We start from the raw sequence: 23,251 nt of genomic DNA on the forward strand, positions 1-23,251 counted from the left end.
GCTCTGAAAGAGGTGCTCATTAAACATTTGCCTTGGGTTTATTTTCCCTGTTTGCTAAAACAAAATATTCACAACAAAAATCTGTAAGGGAGGGCTGCAAATCAAAAGTTTAATTTCATGAAAACAAATACCACCAACCATCTGACTCTGGGCTCTTCTTCCTTTCCACTCTGTTTTTAGCCTTTAGGGGTTACTTTGAAAAGCTCACAGCCACATGAGCTAGAAATTTTTTTTTTTTTCTAATTGAGAAACCTAAGATTTTCAACTAAGAGATCGGGCTTTTTGAGAAGACCCCAAGCAGCTAATACGCTCTTTAGAGCTGGCAAAAGGGGTTTCCTGTCACAGAACTACCTCAAGATGCAGCAAGGGCTGTTTTCTAAGCTGGATATTTTTGTTGGAGTTCCTGCCTTTTTACCCAGCTATTGAGACGCTTTCAATAGCTGCAAATACCTTCCATGCATGAGCCATGAATACCCACACATCAAGGCTGGGGAGTTGGTCAGCAAACTGAACTCCCGAAACCCAGAACACACATTGATGCCAGGCTGCTTGAAGGAAAGCTCTCATCAGTAGGACCAAGACAGCAGAGCTGTGAACAGAATCCAGAATTACCAACATACAGATGTTAACAACACATCAGGTCTCCAACAGGAGTGAGACACCCACAGCCAGTAAGCTAAGCAGCGCCCGCAGCTTTGCATTGTATGGCCCGAGAGCGCACGAGCTTTTTCCTCACTAAATACCATTCAGCTGCACCTGAAGTAATCTGAAAAGTTTATTTAGCAGGTTCCTCACCCTACCCTGAAGCTTGGGAAGCTCTGGCTGGTTGCAAGCCCTGCTACTAAGGGCTGAGCTTTCCCATCTCCCACTACCACCACCTTGGGAAGCCAGCGCTCCCCAGGCACCACTGCTTGGCTGGCACCCCCACAGCAGAGCGGTGCCATGCATCATCCGTGGAGCGTGACATCTCCTGCCTGCAGCTCTCCAGGTGGTGCCCCTGCACCTGGAGGTCTGGCTGTCCCCGGGACCACCATTCTCAGCATGGCCAGCACCAAACCAGTCTCTTCCAGCTCTCTGGGCACCTGGGGGGAAGCCAGCCTCCTCGTGGAGCCACGCTGTGAGGCACTGACACGGATCGATCCACAAGCCGCCCCTGATGTTCTCCACTTCTGATTGCTACATTTTTTGTGACAAATTGATAAACTGCATCTCCACTCAGTTAAAGATTTGATCTCGCTCTCTTAATCCGCTATCAATAAGATATTAATCGTGCACCTGACCCGTTCTGTTCCCTGTCTGCCTGCAAATCCAATAATCATTTCAGAATTCACAGCCGAGTGGGGCACTCCCTTCAAACAATTAATTTCAGGGGAGTCTCATTTATTTTCCCTGTAACACTCTCCCCCCACCCCTCCCCTTCTTGCCTGTCTCTCCCCTTCTCCCCGCCATCTACACACTTCCCAGCGGAGACTCCTGCTCAGCAGAGGCAGGAGGTGGGAGTGCAACTTACACTGGGAGCTGGAGAGGTCCTGCTGAACTCCCGTTTGCTGCTCCACACAACCGGTCAAATCCCCCATTGCCCAGCCCCCAGACTCCTCTAAAGGTGGAGGCCAAATTCACTCCAAAGCTAACACCCTGTGCCTGCAGCCAGCCACCCTGCGGCCAAGAAGGCCAACAGGATGCTGGGTCGCATCAAAAAGGGCATCGCCAGCAGAGATAAAGAAGCCATCATCCCGCTCTACTCAGCGCTTGCCAGGCCACACCTGGAGTCCTGTGTGCAGTTCTGGTCCCCGCTGTACAAAAAGGATGTGGCCAGGCTGGAAGGGGCCCAGAGAAGGGCCACCAAGATGATCCAAGGACTGGGAAGCTGCCATACGAGGATGGGCTGGGAGAGCTGGGTTTGTTCAGCCTGGAGAAAAGGAGGCTCAGAGGGGATCTCATCACCAGGTACCAGCACTTAAGGGGCAGCTACAAAGAAGATGGAGACTCCCTTTTTACACAGAGTCCCATGGAGAGGACAAGGGGGGAGGGACACAAGTGGCTCTTGGGGAGATTCCGACTGGACACGAGAGGGAAATTTTTCACAGTGAGGACAGTCACCATTGGAATAATCTCCCCAGGGAAGGGGTTGACTCGGCCACGTTGGACACCTTCAAGAGTCGGCTGGACAGGGTGCTGGGCCATCTTGTCTAGGCTGTGCCCTTCCTAGAAAGGTTGGACTAGATGATCCCTGAGGTCCCTTCCAGCCTGGGATTCTGTGATTCTGTGTGAAGGCGCTGCATCCTGGTCTGTGTGGAAAGGCAGTGCGTCGGCACCCAATTGCCTGCTGTGGGCTGAGGCTCTGGGTATGAACTGTGTGTTCACCAGCCAAAGCCTGTGCCGGCAGGACACAGGAGTGACCCTCCAACCCAGTGGGCTCAGCCTCCAAGTGTCCTTGTAAGGAAGTTACAGGAGAGCTCTCAGGTCCCGCCAATGTACCTACCCCATGGACAGGAGAGAGGACTCCCAAGGCATTGCCCTTGTGCCGTGAGTGTTGCTACCCATGTGAGAAATGGTTGGTGCTCACTCACCAACACCACCCTAAACCAGGATAATCCCCAGTACTGCATAGCCCCTCTACTACCTCCCCTGCACTTTGCTCTTGCCAGTGGCTCCAGATTTCCACCCCTGGCCAGCCAGTACAGGGGTTGTCCGTGCCCATCGCCATGCCTCAGGGCAGCTCAGGGAAAGGATAGTTGGATGAGAACTCTGTGTGGGCCACGAGGATGGATGAACTAATGATGACAGAGCTTTTGCCACATATGCCATTGACATCTTCTCGTAATAGCCCACACTATCCGAGCGCTTCTTGATTTGGACTTCAGAGCTTTTAGTTTCTCCCCACAGACCAGAGGAGGACCGAGCTTCTTGGCCAGAGGTGTCCTCAGGCAAGGTCTCACTACACCATTCCTTCCCTGTCCAGTCTCTTCTGGCACCACATCTCAACAACCAGCCCATTTCAGATGACGCTGGTAAGCAAATTAGTCTATGCAATAATTTCTAGCCACAACGTTCATATGAAGGCCAGATACACAAATTAGAGAAGTTTGTGCCCTGAATTCGCTACCACAAGTGCTGGAGACCAAGCACAGAGCCCATGGGGATGTAAAAGGTTGCAGAAGGCATCGCAGAACGTGCAAAGTCCTTCGCTGCCCGTGCAACCAATACTAAGGAAAAAGCCTGTGTTAGAGCGTCCCTCACTGTCAAAGGACTCCCTCCTGATGTGCTTCTTTTGCTTCATCCTCTTTGTCATCCTCCCCCTTTACCGCAAAACCCGCGGGAGACAGAAGCGCTATGACCAGGGCTGGGAAGAGGTGGGAGAGCGGAGCTGCCGCAAGCAATAGCTACTGTTGGTATCGGCAGAAAGGCCAGAGGAAGGAGCGTCTCTGGTCCTGTGTGGGGACAAGAGCAGGGCTCTGACAAGCGCTTTAAGCTCCCCAGGCTCCAGAAAATGCTGCGCAAAGTGTTTTAGCAACAAAAGTCTTGAGAAGAACAAACACTCTAATCCCTTAATGAGCCGGCTGATCCCCCATCTTGGCTCTGGCTTCTCTAAAGAGCCACACGCTCCCCTCCTCCCTGGCCCCCGGCCCCCTCTGGAGCAACCCGCCGCGGCCGCCTCAGAACCGATTCAAGGTGCTCTTCAGGATCCAATCCAATTACCCTGGGTCCTGCTGAGCGGCCCCACAGACCGACAGCTCTTTCAGGGCTGAGTCTTATGGCCTGTTAATCCTCCCCTCATTAAAAGACCTTGTTCCTCCCTCCTCAGAGACAAAAAAAAAAAAAAAAAAAAGGCAAAAAACCCAACCCCACACTGGGAAAAGTTTATGTAAAAGAGCCCCAAAGTGGGGCATGAAAACTGGCCCGCAAGCTGTGGGCTCTCCCTGCTCTCAGGGGTCACCTCTGCGTAACTCGGGGGTGTCTCTGCCTCCTCCTGCCTCTAGACCTGGCTCGTGTATGAAGAAGACGGGCAGGCAGCCGGCCCTCGTGCTGTTCTTGCACTGCGGCTTTATTGGCTTCTCTTTAATGGGCCTGTCATTAAGCCAGGAGGAAGCCGGGTGGGAGGGTTCCCATAAAACTAAGGCCTCGCAGCTAATGAACGCAGCACCCGGGGGGAAAGGACGCTGGAGTGGCAGTTGTAGTTGGTCACGCAGGGCTGAGCTGGCCTTCCACAGCCTCGCAAGGACAGGGTCCCTCCTCGCTGGGAGAGGAAATGTCAGAGCAGCCCCCTCTGCCATCCACCCCTCTGGTCCCACACACGCAGGAGGCGCCGAGGTCTCCAGCCCAGAGGGCGGCCGTTCCCACGCCTGCGGAGCTCTGCTCGACGCTTAGCTGGAAGGATGAGCCCAAGATCAGTCAGCTGCAACCACCCCCTAACCAACGTGCAACGCTGCCTCTCTCGAGGTGATTTTGCTCCTCTCCCTTCTGCTTCCTTCTGTCCTGAAGATGCAGTCACAAACCCCAGCGTTGTCCCTCCAGTTGCACATGCTATCTAATGTCTGACCAGCTCACGTTCAAATCCGCCCGTCTTACCGTAGCTACTGCTAGTGTTGCCGGCACTCATTAGCCCACCGACAGAGTGGAACGAGGAGCAGGACCGCTCCTCTTCCGAGGGGAGATCCACGTATGTACAAGCCAGTCCCTCCCTGCAGCAGGTGTCTTCAACTCACCCTATTACAAAGGACAAGAAGGAAATACAGTAATGCTGAGGAAATACTTCGTAGTCAGCATTTTCCAAAATAAATCATAATTCTGATTGTCACTGTAAGCTGGATTAACATTCCCACCAGCACATCACAGAGCAGAATTTCAGTCCCAGGTCCCAGGACTGTTAAAAACATTGCTAAAGATGGAGGCAAACCTGGAAGCTTAGGTGGAAGATAATAACAAAAACAAGGTTAGGTAGGATGGTAGGATAACAGGAGGGACTTCTGTTAAACATGAAGTAGAATAAAATTAAGAGAGAAACTTCCTGGCAGCAAAACCCACAAGGAGTCTTCAGTATTTAAAGCTTTTGAAGATTTCACTGAGGAAAAAGGCAACAGGGAATATTTTGGTGCCAGAAGAGCCTGAGCAGATGTTGTGATACAATAGATATCACAGGGATTGGGGAATCACGTTTTCATTCTTGGCCCTGCTGCCAGCTCACAGTACAGCCTCACCACAGACTAAATTTGGCACGTGCTCAGATGATGCTCGCATCCCTCCTACTGTCCACATACAGAAGTCTCTTGCCAAGTATAGCCCAGCCCGTCAGGCTCCCAGTTAGAGGTGGCCTAAGCATCTTGACTTCTGGGCCCAGGAGAATGATAATAATGCCCCAAAGCCTTCTCAGAATTGAGGCAGGCTCACAACTCGCCTGAAAGCAACTACAGACATGGTCAGCCTCCCGCCAGAGCTGCAAGAGTTCCTGGCAGTTGTAAAAACATGTACAAAAAGGAGCCACAAGAATGAAACCACTCATTTTTGTGGGGCAAATGGCTCATCCCAGCTAACCCAGGCACTGGTGAGTCGGGCTCTGCTCTGGCTCTGCACTGCCAGGAACATCTCTAACACGTCTGTGACGCCCTGATGCAATGGGGCTCAGGATTACACATGACTGAGAAGGATTTCAGTGATAACAAGAGGCATGATTAGGTGTTCCCAACATCTTGTTGTAGCAGGAAATTGGAGCATTGACTTACTGAGCATTTTCACAGTCGACATCTGAATTTTTTTCTTGTAAGGTAGTCAGCAGGGAGTGAAATGACATTTTTTCAGTGGGGTTTTGTTTTAAGTTTTTTGGGGGAAGTTAAAAGAAAGTTTTTTGAATTTCTGACAACTTAGCTTTCCCCCCCCAACAGAAGAATTCCTTACCAGTCTGTCATGGGCCCCAGGGAGGTGAACTGCATGATCTAATTGGGCATTATCTCAGTCTTCTCCAATTTCTTTCTTGTCACACAGTCTGCTTTTTGACCTATGCCAAGAGAAACAACGTTGGCATGCATCCTTCTTGGCTTTGACAGAGCCTGTTTCTGCTCAGCTCTCTTCCACAAATTCTTTCTAGTTATGCCATCTCAGCCGTTCACTTTGCTCTCGCACATTTAACGCCATAATTACAACACAAAAGATTAGAAATGAGACTCACCTTTTCTCACCTAGTGCTGTTTGTTTCTTGTTCTTCGTACTCCCTTCAGTAGGACCAGTGAAACTCAGCCAGTCTGCTTCTCTTTTTATTAATGGTCAGGTTCGTTTTTTAATCTTTCTTATTGAACCCAGCCATCTGAAGAGAACTACTCTGCTCAAGAACTTGGTCTCTTTCTCTGCTCACCGGTTGTCTGCCATCAGCTGGTGATTCCTCCCCATCTGGTGTTTGAAATTATTTTCTAAGTCATTTCTGTGAATGATTCAATCTATCTTTGTCAGCTTTGACTGTCTTTCCCTGTGGGTCTTTGGTCACTTTTAAAGTCAGGTCTTGGGTAACAAACCTGGAATTTTGAGAACAAAATAATTTTCTATTACCTCCCACTAAATTTTACTTACAAGTGCCTCATTTCACAAATACTCGGCCTAGTAAACCTGTCTGATACGACACCATCAGAAAACACACACCTAAGAAAGAAACCCCAAGGAAGTTTAAGTTTTTTGTTGGATAGTACATTAATGGCAAATGGTTTCTGTGTGATGATTGAAATCATTAAAGGCTGAGTTCAGCAACGCTCCTGCAAACGCAGACCTGGTCCTTTGACACCACACAGAATGCTGAGAGCTCTGGACTTGATCCAGCAAAATATTTAAGCACATGAGTAGCTTAAGAAATTAAGTGCGTGGTTAAGTGTCTAGCTAGATCAGGGCCAAAACATTTGACATCTCACAGGATTGCTCCATGGAAATGCCTTTCATTTTAAAAAAGGTCAATTTTTTTATCAAAAGGTATATGAGGAATTACCAGCTTCCTTTTTAAATGCAATTTAACATGGTTAACTAACTTGATATCATGCCTTTAACCCTTCTCTCTGCAGGCAGTTATTTAGAGGAAAGGTGGTTCTTACACGTTGTCACTCGGTTACACCACGAAGGTCATTTCTTGCCAAGGTGCCAGCCTGGGAAGCCCCCCATGGTTGTGACCAGTCTCAGCAGGTTCCAGCAAAGAAGGGAAGGTGGCCTGAAGGACAGAAATATGCAAAGATTCATAATTTACAAGGGGTATGTTCCAAAACAGCGTCTGTAGCAGAACGTCAAGGGGCTGGCCCAGGTTTGGAGGTCAGACACACGTGTATAAGCTTGTGAGTAAGTACGATAATGTAAGTAAAAAGAAATAAGTAACCTGCTCTTTCTCTTTGTCAAGCAATTACTTGCACTGCGGTTAGCACAGAGGAGTGTGAGATACAGATCAGAGCCCTCTGTGCTAGCTACCAGCATGAACACAGAGTTACTGTCCCACAGACCTTCTGTTGAAATAACCACAGCAAAGACTGGGAGGGGAAACGGAGCCTTTCCATGGGCAGAGCAAAGAGCTTTCCCGTCTCTCTGTCCAGAAGCAGTTATTGGGGCTAGGTGGAGAAGGCTGCAAGACATCGGCAAGATCGCTTCCTTCCCACTTAAATTACCACCTCACAGGTTTAGCAGAGCTGGCACACGGCCCACCACATTCTCCTCTGCCCACTGTCACCTTCATCAGTCTATCCCTGCACCCAGCCACTGGGGACACTGGAAACCCATGGGGGCAGGGAGGTACACCAGTATCTCCCAGAAGGGGTAGGTCAAGTGGAAGTCAAGTCAAGCTAGATGGCCTTTTACTGAATCCTCCCTCTTGGGGCCATAAATATCTCTTTCCTCTGTGACCCTCGGCCTCCTGCAGCCCTTCCCCACCTCTGCCCCCACCCCACCGCAGGCTGCTCCTTGCCCTCTGCAGATCATTGTCTCCCTGCTAATTGCCCTGTCTAGGAGGAACAGGTCAGCAGCTTCAGGTGAGAGCCAGAGAGCGCTGTTAATAAGTAAATGATAAAAAAAAAAAAGTTACAGAATGAACTTGTTTCTTGCCAGGACTTGCCTTACAATTTGGCAACCGCATCTGTCCTGTTGCAAAAGAGCTCAAGCTCTTTTTCTCCCCTTGACCCAAAATTCTGAGAGTAATATTAAGCTGGAACATGGCGCCCCGACTCCAAAGAGTGTGCACGTACGTGTGCGGGTCTGGCCAGCTCAGAGGCTGCCCTGGTAGCCACGCTGTACATCCATGTCTTTGTTACTAAATAAGACAAAGCCTGGAAACTATGTGCCTCCAGATCTTCCCCACTGTTTAATTCACTACGGGCTCCCTGGCTGGGAAGCGGTTCGGTCTCTCAGGCAGTGCCTGGCCAAGGCATGTGCCGCTGACCAGCCCCGCTAGACGGTGAGGGCAAAACCCCCAGTGGCACGCCAGCGTGCCTTGCGCCCTCGGACAGCGCTGCGTGCCGCGCCCCAGGGCCCCGTCGTGCTCTAGCGAGGACGTTTCCTGAGATGAAGTGGGGAGGTGTGGCGCTTTCCCGCGGTGGCCCTTCACCATGAGCCCGGTGCCGGGTGGGAGCCGTGGTGCTGCAGAAGCAGCAGTCACAGCCATCCGCTGCTGCCTTTAAGTGCCACAAAACGCGCTGAGCTCGCGGGAAATCTTCTCTCAAAACCAGGCACAACGCAAAAGACAGACGAAGTGTTTGGACTGCTCCCTGGCCAGCAGTGCCGCTCCAGAGGAGACGTTGCAGGAAGAAACCTCTGGCGTTAGGAGACCTCAGAGCAGACTCGTTCCCAGCCCCAGAATCAAGCATCGGCCAGAGGGCCCAAATTCCCCCGAGAACACACCCTGGGCTCTCTGTGCCCCCTGGCTCATAGGAGATGCTGCGGCTCCTGCCCCTTTCTGGGGCATAGTCACTCCTGCTGCTGCCCCTTCCCAGGAGGAGGTGCTGCAGGGTGGTTGCCCAACTCCTCCGCTCCCCGCCTCTGTGAGCCTAACCCTGTGGGGTCTCGTATTCCTTTGAAACCCGAGTTGTGTTGATGGATATATTTGCTGGGTGCCTCCCGTCTCTCCTGGGCTTGGGCTGCCCTGTCTGGAGGTTCTGTGAGGGAGAGGGGTCTGGAGTTTAAGAGCGTTATTGTTACCGGAGGAAGGAATTTTCGGTCCTATAAATCAGAGGCAGGCAGCAGTAGGGCCAGCATACTTGGGCTGTGTGAACAAACTTCATTTCCTGGGAGACTGGCCTTCAATCACCCTCTGTCATACTCCACTGATCAGAGGTGGACATGAGAGGAGTTCATTAAGGTGGAAGAAAAATAATATAATAGGTCCTCCCCATGCATGCACTATTCCCGACCCCTGGGGGTGGCAAGGCACCCCTTCCTTGTGCTGAGATCCAAAACACACATGCACACACACAGAGTCACTCACCCTGAATATGCTGGTATTCCTCTGCCTAAGCAAATTTCCTTCTAAAAATGGACACTTCGAACATAGACCAAGGTTTTTTCTGGCTACTTTTCAGATGAACTCAGTTCCACTGTCTGTTGACTCGCTTTGTAATTCTTGGCTGCACTCTGCCGGAGAAGAATCCGGCCCAGCACTCGGTGCAAAAGGAACTGACAATTTTCTGAGCAAAACAGCAAGCTCAAAGCTCTCCTTGCTGGTTTTGTTTCCTGGGTTTCTGAACAGATATTTATTTTTTGTTTTAGGGGGATAATCTCTTCTGTTTCTCTTCACTGTCCTTCAGCACTACTGATTTTGAAAATGACTGGCAATAGGAAAAGGGGCAAGAATGACAACAGGTGAAAATTAAAAAATTAAATACAGTGAATGAAAAGAGAAGATATTTTGAGTAAAGTATATGGGAAAAAAAATCCGAAGGGGACAATTGTTTACAGAAAGTTTTGTGTTTTCAAGAAGAAATAGTGAGCCGGCTTGCCATATGGAAACACAGAAAGCAGCTCTCATAAGGCCCAAGAGAGTGAGCTGGTGTCTGCCCTGGACTGGTGCAGTGGTGATACCAGGTGGAATAAAAGCTCTTCAGACTTCTGAGATCGGTTGGGCTGGTGGTATCCATTTGTATGCTTTTCACAAAAAAAGCATAAATAAAAGAAACACATAACTGATTGTTTTGACCACTTTGAAAACACGTTTCTTAGCAGTTCTTATGTTTATAAGATGCAAATACAAACCAGCGAGTTCAGGCCCACAGGACTCAGGCAACCGAAACAAGGCAAATTGTGTTATTTTTGAGGTGCTGCACAAGTCCGGACTGAGGCTGGCGGGCAGCTGGTGCTCTCCTCCTTCACGGTAAATAGAGGCACCCATGGTTTAGTGAGCTCCTTGCAGGCAGTTTGAATCAACGCCTAGTTATGCTGCTGGACTCGGCTCCCGAGGAAGTCTGTGGTTCCGGCCAGGCAGCCAAGGGAGCACAGGCACTGCCACCCTTGGATCCAGCGCCTTGACTCTCCGGCTGAGGTGTCTAGAAGCACCAAATCCGCCCAGGAGGAAACAAGAGAAGGATTCTGCCTGAACTGCTCCTGGGAACAGACAACCCTGGAGCCTCTGCTCACAACCCTGACTTCACGTGGCAGCACCTCACCTTCCTCACCTTCACACAGTTCTGCTGTTGATGTTCGTGCACGCTCTGTGGCCGCCTACAGCAGAAGCGTTCCTTCAGCGCCTGCTGGCGAGGAAAAGCCCAGAGACCCACTTTTTCTGGGAAAAAAGCAGACAGTTGGTGAGCTTACAGGGGCTGAGGATACACCGATTCAGCGCATCCTCTGTGAGGATCGTACCAAGGAAATTCCTTTCCTTATGATCTCTTTTGAGAGGCATGGTCTCCAAGGAAGGCAGCAAAGTCCATCCACAAGCAGGGGAGCGATCCTAAGGAGCAACAGACTGCTGCTGGTTTGAGAAGCAGCTCTTATATCGGTGGGTACAAAATGAGCCCTTTCTGCTTAATATCAAGAGGCTGAAGCTAGGTGCTGAGGCAAAACAGAGTAGTATTTAATCATCCCAGAAAACGTTGGAGGATATTCTCAGAAGGTTTCATGTAGGGACACTTACAGCATAGAAAACATAGAACTGTCTGGTACCAACATCTTCTCTAGAGAGCTAGATCAGACATTTCAGCGGCACTTGATGAATAGTCGGTGAAGGACTTTGCAGCCCTCCCAGATGAAAGAGGTTGTTGGAAAACAGGACTATGGGGTGACTTTTCCACCCTGGCTGTTCATCACCAGACAGGCTGTTTGCAAACCTGCCTTTTTATTTACTGTGTGAAATCTTTCTCAACAGACTTTTTACACTAATATCTAAAAGGACAGCTGTGCTGATGTTAACGTATATCCATCTCTGTTGGCTTCAAAGCTGTTTAGCATAGGTGCATTAAAGAAAAGTTCGCTGGGTTTGTTAAGAAGTGCCAGAGAAAAAGGATGAATTAACTCCAAGCTCTGCTGGACTGAAAAGCAAAGGGAATAGAAAAACTGGGCCAACAAGGTAAGGCCACCGTTGCAGCAGAGGGGGGATACCAGCATGCAATACCAGTGATGCACTGGAGCACGCCGGCTGGGGTAAAGGAACTATGGCTGGAGATATCCAAGGATGCTGTCGGTAGGAAGAAAGTATATGATTGAAGTGTACCCTGTACCCAAACACAGCTATATGCCCCAGCCCACTCCCACTACATCAGAGCTCTGTTTGGGTCATTAGTGCTTATTTTAATTTATTTAGCCAATTTTATCGCTGGAAACACACAGTGATTTACAGCCTTTCCTGAGTGCACAGATTAATAAGCCTTCTCCTCACTACCCCTAGAGACAATTAGCACGTAGCCATGATGGGAAATGACTATGAGGAACACACAGGCAATACGCTGAGAGAGCTAGGCATCAGGCTGAATTCTGCCTACATACAAGGTCACTTGAAAGCCACCACCCGTGCCCAAATCCTCATCTGGAAAGAAAAGCCACCCCAATCACTGGGCAGAGTACACAAGACGGGCTGAACAGCTCTAGGGGCACATCTGGCTGCAGAGCGCAGTTTGAATGCAGAGTCCCTGGGGGGACTGGCATCTACTGGCCAGAAGGAGACAGAGACCCCAGCCTCCTGCCTGATGTGCCTTTGATTTTGTGTGTGCCCTCAAAGCCCCTTCTGCCTGCTTTAGACTGCTCCTGCTCTTGGAGAGAAGAGTGGCTTCTTACCGTGTCTGACCTGGGAGTTGACCCTGCTTTAGGCGGAGGCTAGCCTAGACCCCTCCCAGGGTCTTTTCCAACCTGATCTGTTCTGTGACTGTGAGACACTCTGCTCTTAACATAACAGGACCCCAAGTTGAAATTGAGTCTGAGGGAGAGCTGTAGCAACTGTCCTTAAGGCTACAGACTTGACTGCCAGCTTCAGAAGGCTTTACCATTACAGAAAGCATAACCAGCAAGAGATTAAAAAAAATAAAAATCTGTTTATCTTCCTCTTTTTATTTTGGGTTTGGCTATTGTTTCCTTTTCCCAAGCTGTCACTGGTTTCCCCTTCCCTTCTTTTGCTTTGTGGCGGTGGCTCCTGCAGTACCAGACAACGCCTGGCACGAAGCGGGCCCTGGGGCCCGGCCAGGGAAGGGCTACCCCTCTGTCGCGGGCACGTCCAGCGCCGCGGGCACCACGCTGCCCCTGGGGACCGAGGGTCCCGCCGGCCTCCAGGCGCTGCGGCGGGGTCAGTCCATGAGTGTGGAGGTGTGTGCAGGGAAGAGGAGGGGTGAGGGGCTTTCGGAAGGCACCCAAAGCGAAACCCCGCTTCAGCACGGCTCCCAGCAGGGGCAGAGATCCCTTTGTGCGCCTGCGATATGTGGCCCGCCACCCCTCTCACGCTTCCAAGCAGCTCCCTCCCTGCAAGCCCGCGTAAAGACTGGAATTTTAAAACAAACACCAAATATTCAAACTCACTCTTTCAAAATATAAGGGAAGAGAGATGGCAAAAATGTGCCGACAATTTTCTCACATTTCTACTTGCTTTTTTTTAGCTTACTGAATCTTTTTTTTTTTCTCCAGTTCTGAGAAGTCAAAAATACTTTTGTTCTTCAAACCAGAAAAAGGTTCAGATGTTGAGAGAGGAAATACTATCAAAAAATTTAGCAACCTTGCAGTCCTTTATATCTCCACAGATTTTTTTTACATCATCCTTGCCAGATGTGTTCTGATGATGGTGAACACAGTAAACCCCACTTTATTCGCAGGAAAACTGAGTCACATACAGATGAATTCAGGCACTGGGCTCCTGCCACTCTGGGGCACGCTGTTTTTCACTGCAGAGTCCCATAATGAGCTACACCGTGTGCTCTGATCTTGTAACGTTGGGGCCGTAAAGGTGCTGTTAATAACCTAACTCTACTTCCACGCCTCTGCCGACCCACACCCACCACCTTGCTAAAGGAGGCCCGTAGGAAGCTGAAAGACCCTTCAGGTGCCCTAAAGCACCACGTAGGTGGTGCGCAGCTGCGAACACAGGAGTCACCAGAGATGACAGAGCAGTGTCTCCATCACTGTCACTCGGCAAAGCCCTTGGCAGCATCTGCCTGCTGTCACGCTTTCCTCCTGAGCAGCTCGGTCTTGCTCCTCTCCTGAAACCACACCTGTGAGCATCTCAGACTAAAGCAGAAGCCCTAAGGGAAGTCTGGGTGTGACTCCTGTGGCAGCCCAGCATCTCCTTGGAGTCTGCTGGTCTCCTTGTGCTTTCCTGTGCCCCAGGGCACCTGGTCACTCCCCCAGCTCTGTGTGTGCCCACTGCCTTTCTGGCGGCTGCAGCTCACAGGTCTCGTGGGGCATGTGCCCACAGGAATGGTAGAGCCTCCTGAATAACACTGCTGTGATTCTGCTCTCCCATTCAGGTTCCGGCGACTGCATTGTCCTACCAGACTGTCCATGGCTCTCCATGGAGCTCATTGCCATGGCAGGGCCCGTAAGGATGTCTGTGGGGACAGTTTCTAGTGCTGACTTCAAGACATAATTGAGGAATGCGGACTGTGGCCAGCAGGGCGAGGGAGGTTCTCCTCCCCCTCTGCTCTGCCCCAGTGAGGCCACATCTGGGGGGCTGCGTCCAGTTCTGGGTCCCCCAGTTCAAGAAGGGCAGGGAGCTGCTGGAGCAAGGCCAGCGCAGAGCTGCCAAGGGGATCAGGGGCTGGAGCATCTCCCTGGTGAGGAAAGGCTGAGAGACCTGGGCTTGTTCAGCCTGGAGAAGAGAAGGCTGAGGGGGGGTCTCATCAGTGCTTATCAATACCTGAAGGGTGGGTGTCAGGGGGATGGGGCCGGGCTCTTTTCAGTGGTGCCCAACGCCAGGCCAAGGGGCCACGGGCACAAGCTGGAACACGGGAAGCTCCCCCTGAACATGAGGACAAACCCCTTCCCTGTGCGGGTGCCAGAGCAGGGGCACAGGCTGCCCAGAGAGGCTGTGGGGTCCCTTCCCTGGAGACATTCACCCCCCGCCTGGACGCGGCCCTGTGCCCCTGCTCTGGGGGTGCCTGCTCACGCAGTGGGTGGGACGGGGTGAGCTCCAGGGGTCCCTGCCAACCCCCGCCATTCTGTGAGTCTGTGATTCTGTGGATCCCATTCCTCTTTGCTTGGGCAGAGCCTGTGCTCTCCTGGGAGCTCCTCACCTCAGCCAGCAGCTCCTCCTTCTCATTGCTCAGGGCGCCCAGGGTTGCTTCCACCCCCGGTCTCCACGGATCCCCCTCTCCCTTCCCAGAGCACCAGTGAGGTCTGAGGTGGCAGCAGGACCACAGTATGTTCCTCAAGCAGGCGACGGGTCGGAGAGGCCGAGGGGAGCAGCTTTTTGGGTGTAACTGTGCTGACTGTGTTGCCGTTCCCTCCTCTCTGAACCCGGCCCCGCTGATAGACATTAGCGGGTGGGAGGCTGGCTCACTCCAGAGAGCCTTTGACACAAAGGGAGTTTTCACCCCACCTCTCCATCAATCAAAACTTAAACTTATTTGTGCTTATACGCTACTTCTTAAGTAGAGAAAATAAAAACTGGGTTTAGGAGAGTGCAAATATTTAACAATAAAAAAAACACATTAATTTACCCTTTTTCATTTCTACAGAAGGAACCTTAATGGAGTCACATGACTCTTATTCTAAGTGATAAACCACAGGTCATAAAGCACCACTTTATCACTCTGCACAAGCAGTATAAATAACAGCTATTACCCAACCTCACTCCATCTGATAAGCTCAGAGATTTTCTAATATACATTTCTGATTTTTTTAAATAATATTCATGATCATTTCCTCTTGAGCGTTATGAGTCTCTGGCTATGTGGCCCTTGAAACCAGGGCCCGCAAGCCCTTGTACCATCTCCCTGATTTATGGCCACGTTGGTTGGGACTGACGCCCTAATGAAATCTGTGACACTGCATTAATGGGGCTGTTTGTTACCACCGGAGTTCAGCGGCTGGCTGTAGTCTCAGGGCTGTGCTCAGGAAGGCGCACGCAGAGCCTATAAAACCCACCCGGTGGGCAGCAAACCTGCCCCACCTGCACCGGGTGTAGCACCACCCCACACAGAGGTTGCCCGGTGCGGCCCGCGAAACCCGCGGAGGGCGCAGGGAGCGGGTCGCGGCTCCGCGCCGCACACCGCAGCGGCACGAGCACAGGGAGCAGGCGGCAAACCCAGGGTCTTCCCTGGGACCACGGTTACACATACAGACACATGTCTCTCAAGCGTGTAATTAATACCCAGCCCCCTGCGTGCAGTCATTCAGCAGCACAAGCCACAGCGAATGTGCGCCATCAGATTGCCCACTAACAAGCGCGTGCGTACGGAGTGTAACCGACACACACCCCACCTACACACACACGCACCATCGCAGCCTCAACGCGGTGTGCGAGCAAGGATCGGCCCGCACCTCTCCACCGTCCTGCCCGAGCCCGGTGTCCCTCTGGCTCCCCACCGAAGCCACGCGGCGGCGTGCAAAACCTGCCTGTGGTGTGCGTGTGCTTCTGCAGCAACGCTCGCCAGCGGGAGCTGCCGTCAGCTGGGACGTCCAAGCCCGATCGCCAGCCGGGTCTCCTCAAAACTAAGGGCGGTTTGGAGGACGATTCGCGTCCTCAGCTCAGAAGAACTGAGCCAGCACGTACGCAACAGAGATCTCACGTATCCACCACACAATAAAACATATCTGCAAGACAGTTATTTTCATACCAATATGCCCTTTATGGAGACACACGATGAACTCAGTCTCGAAGCTACCATGGGAAAGAACTCCGGCTTTCTGCAGGCAGGGTGGGTTGGTACCTCTCCCTGGGCTAAGTAATCACTCAGAATATATTAACATACGTACGTGGTCGAGTATCTGGACTTATTATGGGCTGGTTGAGGTTGTTAGTGCCTTTTTTTTGCAATCAGCCACCATCGGTACACCCTTGGTCTTGAGTTTTATTTGTTTCTGTTCACCTTAGTCTCATTTTTCCTTTTTTAAAACAGTTTAGGAAAGAAATGCAAAAAAATTCGTGTTCACGCAACGCAGACTCCTGTGCAACAGGAAATAAAAATGCTGAAAGTGAATATTTAGCCTTAATTCTGCCCCGGGGCAAAACTCTGTCAGCTGCTACAACCCTATATTACCTATCAAATAATGCAACACAGCAGACATTCTCTTCCACCCTAGGTACACACAAGGAAGAATCTTCCTTCCTGTGTGCTTCATTTGACAACTTTTAGTGCTGGCCTGTTCATTGAACCAAAAGCCTTCTTCAGAAACATTTTGGTGTGAAAAGTGGCAATACTAAGGAATATTTTGCTGTCCCTATAAAATTCGGTGCCTTTTTTCAGGATTGCTTTCGTAGTATTTTCAATAGTCAAAATAGCTTACCGAGAAATAGGGTTTGACCAATTCACATCTGCTGGAAGTATTAAATAATTACAAATAATAAAGCATTGAACTTAAAAATGACACTTTAAAATCAGTAATATTGATATGGCTGAGTTTCATTTATCCTGGAAAGGAAACAGCTTTGACAAGACCGTATTTTTTAATAAAATAAATGTGGTATTTTTCTATCAAGTCTCTTTAATTCCAGCATCATAAAAATGTGGTATATCTTTATTGATAGACTTTAGCTGGTGAATTCTCTTCTCTACAGCATATATATGTTAATGATTTTCTCAGCACTGACATACAATATGTTTAACCAGACGATTTTTCCTTTCACTCAGAGTTACTTCTCTGAGCAGTAATTTAGTGGGCAGTTCTCAAATGACATCTCTGAGAAATACACACACCACGTCTTGTTAAGAGCGTATTTTAATGATGTCTTGCTTGACCATGTTTCTTTTTTGTAGAATTGTAAATATTTCCTACTCTTCTTGTGATCTGTAGCTGGAGGGATGCAAGGCTGGAAGATATCAATTATGTGATCAAGTCCAGTGCGTTTGCAATCACAGGTGACTTCCCAGCAGGTCGTCAGTCCAAAGGAAACCACAGTATCCCTCCCTATGCCACACACCACAGATTTCCCAAAATCCTGAACCGAACCTACTGGTGCTTAAAAGGAAAAAAAAAAAAAATTTAAAAAGCTTAATAAAAATAATAGCACATCACAGGAAAGGAGCAGAAGATACCTGGAGCCAGAGCATCACCCACTGCTGGGAGCTGCCTGGGCAAGGGAGTGTGGTAAGTGAATAGTCACAGCTGATCTCAGCGCATTGCAAATGTAGCTCTAGTCAGGCAGTAGATGTGCTCTCTTTAATGATATTACTGAACAGATTACATAAATGAGTGAGAATTTATGTACAGAATTTGCATGTGTTTGCAACTGATCTGAAACTTATAAATACGTTTCTGTATTTACACGCACAAGTAAATTAATATTGATTTCCAACCAGCAGCACCACCAAAACGGCATTCAAGTGCATGTTTCCAGGTGCAGGGTATTTAGCCGGAGAGCAAAGCGAGTGAATTTGCAATGAGAACAGTGAAACTGTGGATGCGGTTCTGGAAAGCGTGATTTGCATTGTTTGCGTTGCAGCAGTGCCGGGAGGTCGGAGGCCCGGCGGGGCTCTCCTGCGCAAGGCACTCCACAGCCTTATTGCAGAAGGGTCTTCTCCCCAGCACCCGCTATCGAGACACGTGCCGCAGCGCAGCAACACGGGCCCAATTCCCAAGCGGGTGCTTGTTCCCTGCCCAAAGGCCTTTGTGGTACTGGGTACACAGCTCCACGAGATGGGGAGGCCGTTAAGGAGTTAAGGCCGTTGCCACTAGCTGCACACACTCAGCCCCGCTGCTCACCCAGTATCCCACCCCCCAAGCCATAACATACCCCCGCGTTCCCCAGAGAGGACCATCCCCCCGGCTACCCGCCTCCCTGAGCCTGTATCCGCCCCTTCGCTCACCTTCCTGCGTACCCGCTGACCTTTCCCAGAGCCAGGCTGCTACCCTGGGCACAAAGGCTGAGGTCCCAAGGCACCATCCCTCACCGTGCTCCCGCAGTCTCCCCAGTCCAGCGGCGAGCGTTTTGGGACGGGGCTGGCAAGGACAAGGGGAAGAGGAGCTGTTGCGGCTGTGTGAGTCTAGTCTAAAGCCCTCTCCTCTTCACCAGAGAAGGCAATTACTTTACCAAGGCTTTGGTTTTTAGCCAAGGTTTTACAATCACGTCTCTCTGGATTTGCTTGGGGTTTTTTTCCCCCCCTTCTCTCCCTGAAAATTCTCCTGATGTTTGGTGCATTTTCCTTGGGTATGCTTTGGGTTTTTTTGGGTTGTTTTGTTGTTATTGTTGCTTGCAGCCACTGGAGAGTTCCCCTTCCTCTGGTTAATGGCCCATTAACTAGCTCTCTCCATGCAGGGGTAGGGCCTGGGAATTGCTGAGTTCTGGAAAATCCTCACCAGCAAGGAACCTTTTGCCAGCAACAAAATCCTCTTTTCAGAGGTGGCTTTATGAAATGGGCTGGCGAGGGGGGACAGCCCCTGGGCAGGAGGCGTGGGGACAGAGCCCACAGGAGCGTGGGGCATTGGCAGGAGGGAGCCTGCATCCTTGCTGTCTCTTGAAAAAAGGCGCTGGCTGTGGGGACGAGGGGGGAGAGGAGACAGGAGCTGGATTGTTAAAGGATTCAATGAGCTGTGCCCAATGTATTCGAAAGGTGTTTAAGACAGGCAAAGCTCCTCACCAAACACAGGCACCGCTGTGAAACAGCACAGCGCGCGCCCACTGGCTGCAGAGAGGCAGCCCAGCTCCCCCCACCCCACGCACATTACGCTCCCGAGAAAGAAGCAGCACCCCCTCGGCCCGTGTTTCACACCAGCACGGCGTGGCCAAGGTGGCAATGGCTCTCATCCAGGCGCACACACACCTGCACCTCTGACCACCCCAAACCATCCCTGGCATGCGTAGGTGGGCCCCCACACAGGCACCCCACACCAGGGACAAAGGGATGCCCAGCCCAGACCCTTCCCCTCCCTCCTATCTCCTTCCTCCCGGCTGCACCTTTCCAGGCAGAAAATTATTTGCACCTTTATGTTGTCTCATTGAAACAAACCCCGTGGCTAGGCCGGAGAGCAGATGCAGGATTTTCCATAGACCCATAAAAGGGAAGACAAAGCAAGTCTTGGGCTCAGCAGAACTAGTGAAACCTGGTGTCTGATGGCTTTGTGTCCTGATTCCTTTGCCCTCCCTCCACCCCCACTGCAATACTGCAGTGGACAACGTGTCCTCCAGTGCCTCCTGTTGCCCCAGAAGGACCCTCAGCTTATGTTCTGTCACTGACTCCAAGCCACCTGCTATTTGGCCACTCGGCAGGGAGGTGTTGGCTGGCCAGCAGGGCAGACAAGCAGAGTAATCCATTGCTGGTACTAACGTGAACGTCTCTTTTTTACCCCATCATTAATTTCGACACATTTCATAGGTGCAGAATAGTTTGGTGAGCTTTGTCCTTATGTCAAGTATGGTTGACATTGACGTTGAGGGAGGTTAAACATTATTGTGGTGAGGAAGAGGACAAATGACATATGGTGCAATCGCTTAGGCTGGTTTACCTGAGCTTTCATCAGTGCCAAAACGTATCCTCATCTGCCACTGCAGAACACAGCACAGCTCTTGCTCATGACCACAATCGGCTGACCACGGTTTATTCAGATAGCTGCCATCAGCTAAGCTGCAGAATCACTTTACTTGAGGATCTTGTGGCCCAGCTCCACCTCGAAGATGAACTGTCTTCACCCATGAGGGCTGAGCCCCTCTGGGCCTTCTGAAATACCATGGGGCAATCAAAAATGAGCCTACACCCAGAGTCCCTCACCGGGGCTCAGCACGAGTTTACCAGGTGAGGCCACACGGGCTATGTGGAAACCAGCGGTGCCAGCATACCTGCTGCCCATTTGCACGCTCTGCCAGCCCATCCCACACACATGGAACCACTGTCACCATTTCTGGTACCATATAGATGCCTACCTGCATCATCTCCCAGTGTAGGAAATGTTGCTGTCGTAGTCTGGTACTATGTCTTCTGGCCAGGACTGGGAAAAGGAGAGGGGCCGGGGCTGAGCTAGGTCCTAAGGCCACACAGGAAATCTGCCTCAGAAAAGAGGAGTGAAGCCCAAACCTGCGTCTCCTTAGCTTCTGGAGTAATCCTAAGACTGCCCGCACGCACCAGAGTACCTGCGCGTGACACGCCGCAGCGGCGCGGGCTTGTGCTGAGGGGTACGCGGCCGTGCTCGCCTGGAACATAGGAAAGCAGGATGCCTGATGCTGCTTTTACAAGGGATGGTGATGTCAAAACCACAGCCCTTCTTCAGCTGAGAGTGGCTTCCACCAGCCGGTACGTACACCCGCACACACCCCCAGCACCCCCCTAAGGTAGTTCACGCACAGCGGGAGGTGCCGCACAGAAGAAACCCCCACAGCAGGACCTGCTGCTGCCCGCGCGTGCAGGTTAGACCCACACACGGGTGCCTGTGCAGAGCATGCTGCAGCCGTGCCAAGCGAGTCCTCAGCCACAGCAGAGATGTGCAGAACTTGATGCCACACGTGCTTGATGCCACACTTGCTGCTCTGGGGCCACCTACCCGTGTGGCCACGGTCCCAGCATGGCCAGTCGCCTCACTAAGGGGCTTTTTTGGGTTGTATGGTACTAGCCTACCTACAGATTACTACAACTGATAAAAACAACAGTTTCTTACCTTGCATTTTTTGTACATCTCAAAGTTCGTTACAAATGAGGCAATCATGATTACCCCCATTTTAGAGGCAGGGAAACTGAGGCACTGCACGACGGATGACCCAGTGCCTGCCAACAGATGGGTGGCAGGGGGCACAGAGGCACCCAAATTCCCAATCCAGTGCACAGGGACCACGTTATCACGTGGACAGCATTCATGGTGTGATGCCCACACTGGTCTCCGACAGCTTGTGTAAGACCAGCTTTAGACCCAGGGTGGTCTAGGACTTGAGGGTGGCAGGGTGGGACAAGCTTTTGCCTCAGAGAAAGTCCTGAAAAAAAGCTCTGCTCAAGGTCCTGGTGAAAAGGATGCCTGCAGGGCCACCCACACCGCTCTCCAGTCACTCCCAAGCAGTGAATTCATTGGGCTGCCGTCCTGGGGAAAGCACAAAAGATACACATGTGGAGACAGAAGCTAGCCCCACCAACCACTCGCACGGCTTGACATTAAAAAGTGCTGACAGAGGAGAGGGAGGAAAGGAATGGACGAAGGGCAACTTTCATCTCATGACAGTCTCCTGCCAGCCCCAGCCACCGCGTCTCCCTCTCGCCCCCCCTCCTGGCCCCTTGCTTCCCTAGGCATTTTATTAAATAGGGTCACAGCCCGCATTAGAGTCCCTCCCACGGCCCTGGCAAAATGAAAACACTCACCCATCCCCATGACCCCCACCCTCCCAGATCTCTTTCCCCTTGCTCCAGAACTGAGATCTCCACCCCACTGCAACCTTGAAGTTTCACAGCCAAACATCATGACAAAGGGCTCCAGGGAGGGGGAAGGTCCCCCCCATTTTTTCCCCCTTTTACATGAATTATCTCATTTAGTTGAAAGGAAAGTCCAAAAATGGAGCTTTCCCTTAGCAATTTATGATGCTGGAGCTGTAATTTTTGGCTCGATACAACTTTATTTTGCTCCTTCTTTACACACACACACACACGTGCGCGCTTAAGGAGACACTAATCTGAATTTATCACGCTAAGTACCTGCCTGCTAAAAGTAAAGGACTGAACATAATTTACAAGGCAGGATAGGGAGGGGTTCACATGTAGGGGGAAACATTTATAAGAGTTAATGTTTGAAAGTCGGTCTTTGAAGGCAGGAGGCTCCTCTAGATGGAAAGAGAAAACCTAACTAATTAAAACCGATGCATCAGTTTCAGAAGAAGAATGTGCCGGTAATGAAACCGTGCACGGGCAAACACAACGGGCAACTGGGCTAGCGACGGTGGCTTTTAGACACCCTCCAGGGAGAAGGTCCCGATTTCAGCGTCAGGCCAACAGGGGCTGAGATCTAATTCGCCAGAGCCGCAACCAAACCGTGTCAAAGCGGCTGGTCCGAGGCGGGTCACACAACTTGGGTGCAGAAGGAAATGTGGGTCATCAGTAGGGTTTGAATCATGGCCATGGCATGCCAGCAATGCGACCCACTGCCGCGCCGGCTGGAGGAGGAGGGAGGGGACCTTGTGCCGCAGAAGTGCCGCTAGTTGTTTCAGTAGCGGCCAAGCACTGTGCGTGGCCAGAGGAAAGGATGCCTCAAAATGCTGACCAACAACAGGGCAAGATGACAAAAGGGAGAGAGCAGAGGGCCCAGAGGGGGGTAAGTGACCAGCCCAAGGCCACCCGGCAAGCCAGCTGCAGAGCCACAGTTATTGCCAGCACTCCCTCCTCCCTGAGCCAGCACCGGGAGCCTCCGCGCGTCGTGCTGGGGAAGGGTCACGAGAGAAAACTCAGACATTGACTCGGAAGGGAACCTCACATGTTATCCCAGTCCTCCAGGGAGACCATCAGCAGAAATAGTTCATCCCAGGCCTGCCATGAGTGGCTGGGCAAGGCACAGGCAAGGCAGCGGCTCTCCGTGGCACGGCCAGGGCGCTGGCAGGAAGGCTTTTGTTGGGCATCACAAGTCACGTGAAGGAAGGATTGGGGCACACCTGTCTTGATGATGCCTGTGTGTATGAACTGATGGGTGCCCACCTATGAATGAAGGCTCACCTTTCCCATATCCTACTCTGGCTGAGACCTCCTATGTTGCCACACTTGCATCTTTCCAGGCT

General features: G+C 51.1%; 1 long non-coding RNA gene across 1 annotated transcript in view; it reads right to left on the minus strand.

The window, feature by feature from the left end:
* LOC135315546 (uncharacterized) overlaps positions 1–23,251 on the minus strand; it is a 41,495-nt gene that overhangs the window by 13,790 nt on the left and 4,454 nt on the right. The window contains exons 2-4 of the long non-coding RNA XR_010375036.1: positions 7,068–7,180; positions 6,164–6,298; positions 5,893–5,992 (exon numbers count right to left, since the gene is read on the minus strand). This is a non-coding gene — a long non-coding RNA (uncharacterized LOC135315546). The remainder of the gene's footprint in view (positions 1–5,892; positions 5,993–6,163; positions 6,299–7,067; positions 7,181–23,251) is intronic.

The sequence above is a fragment of the Phalacrocorax carbo genome, chromosome 12 (genome assembly GCF_963921805.1).
Source record: "Phalacrocorax carbo chromosome 12, bPhaCar2.1, whole genome shotgun sequence".
In the NCBI taxonomy this organism is placed as follows: Eukaryota; Metazoa; Chordata; class Aves; order Suliformes; family Phalacrocoracidae; genus Phalacrocorax; species Phalacrocorax carbo.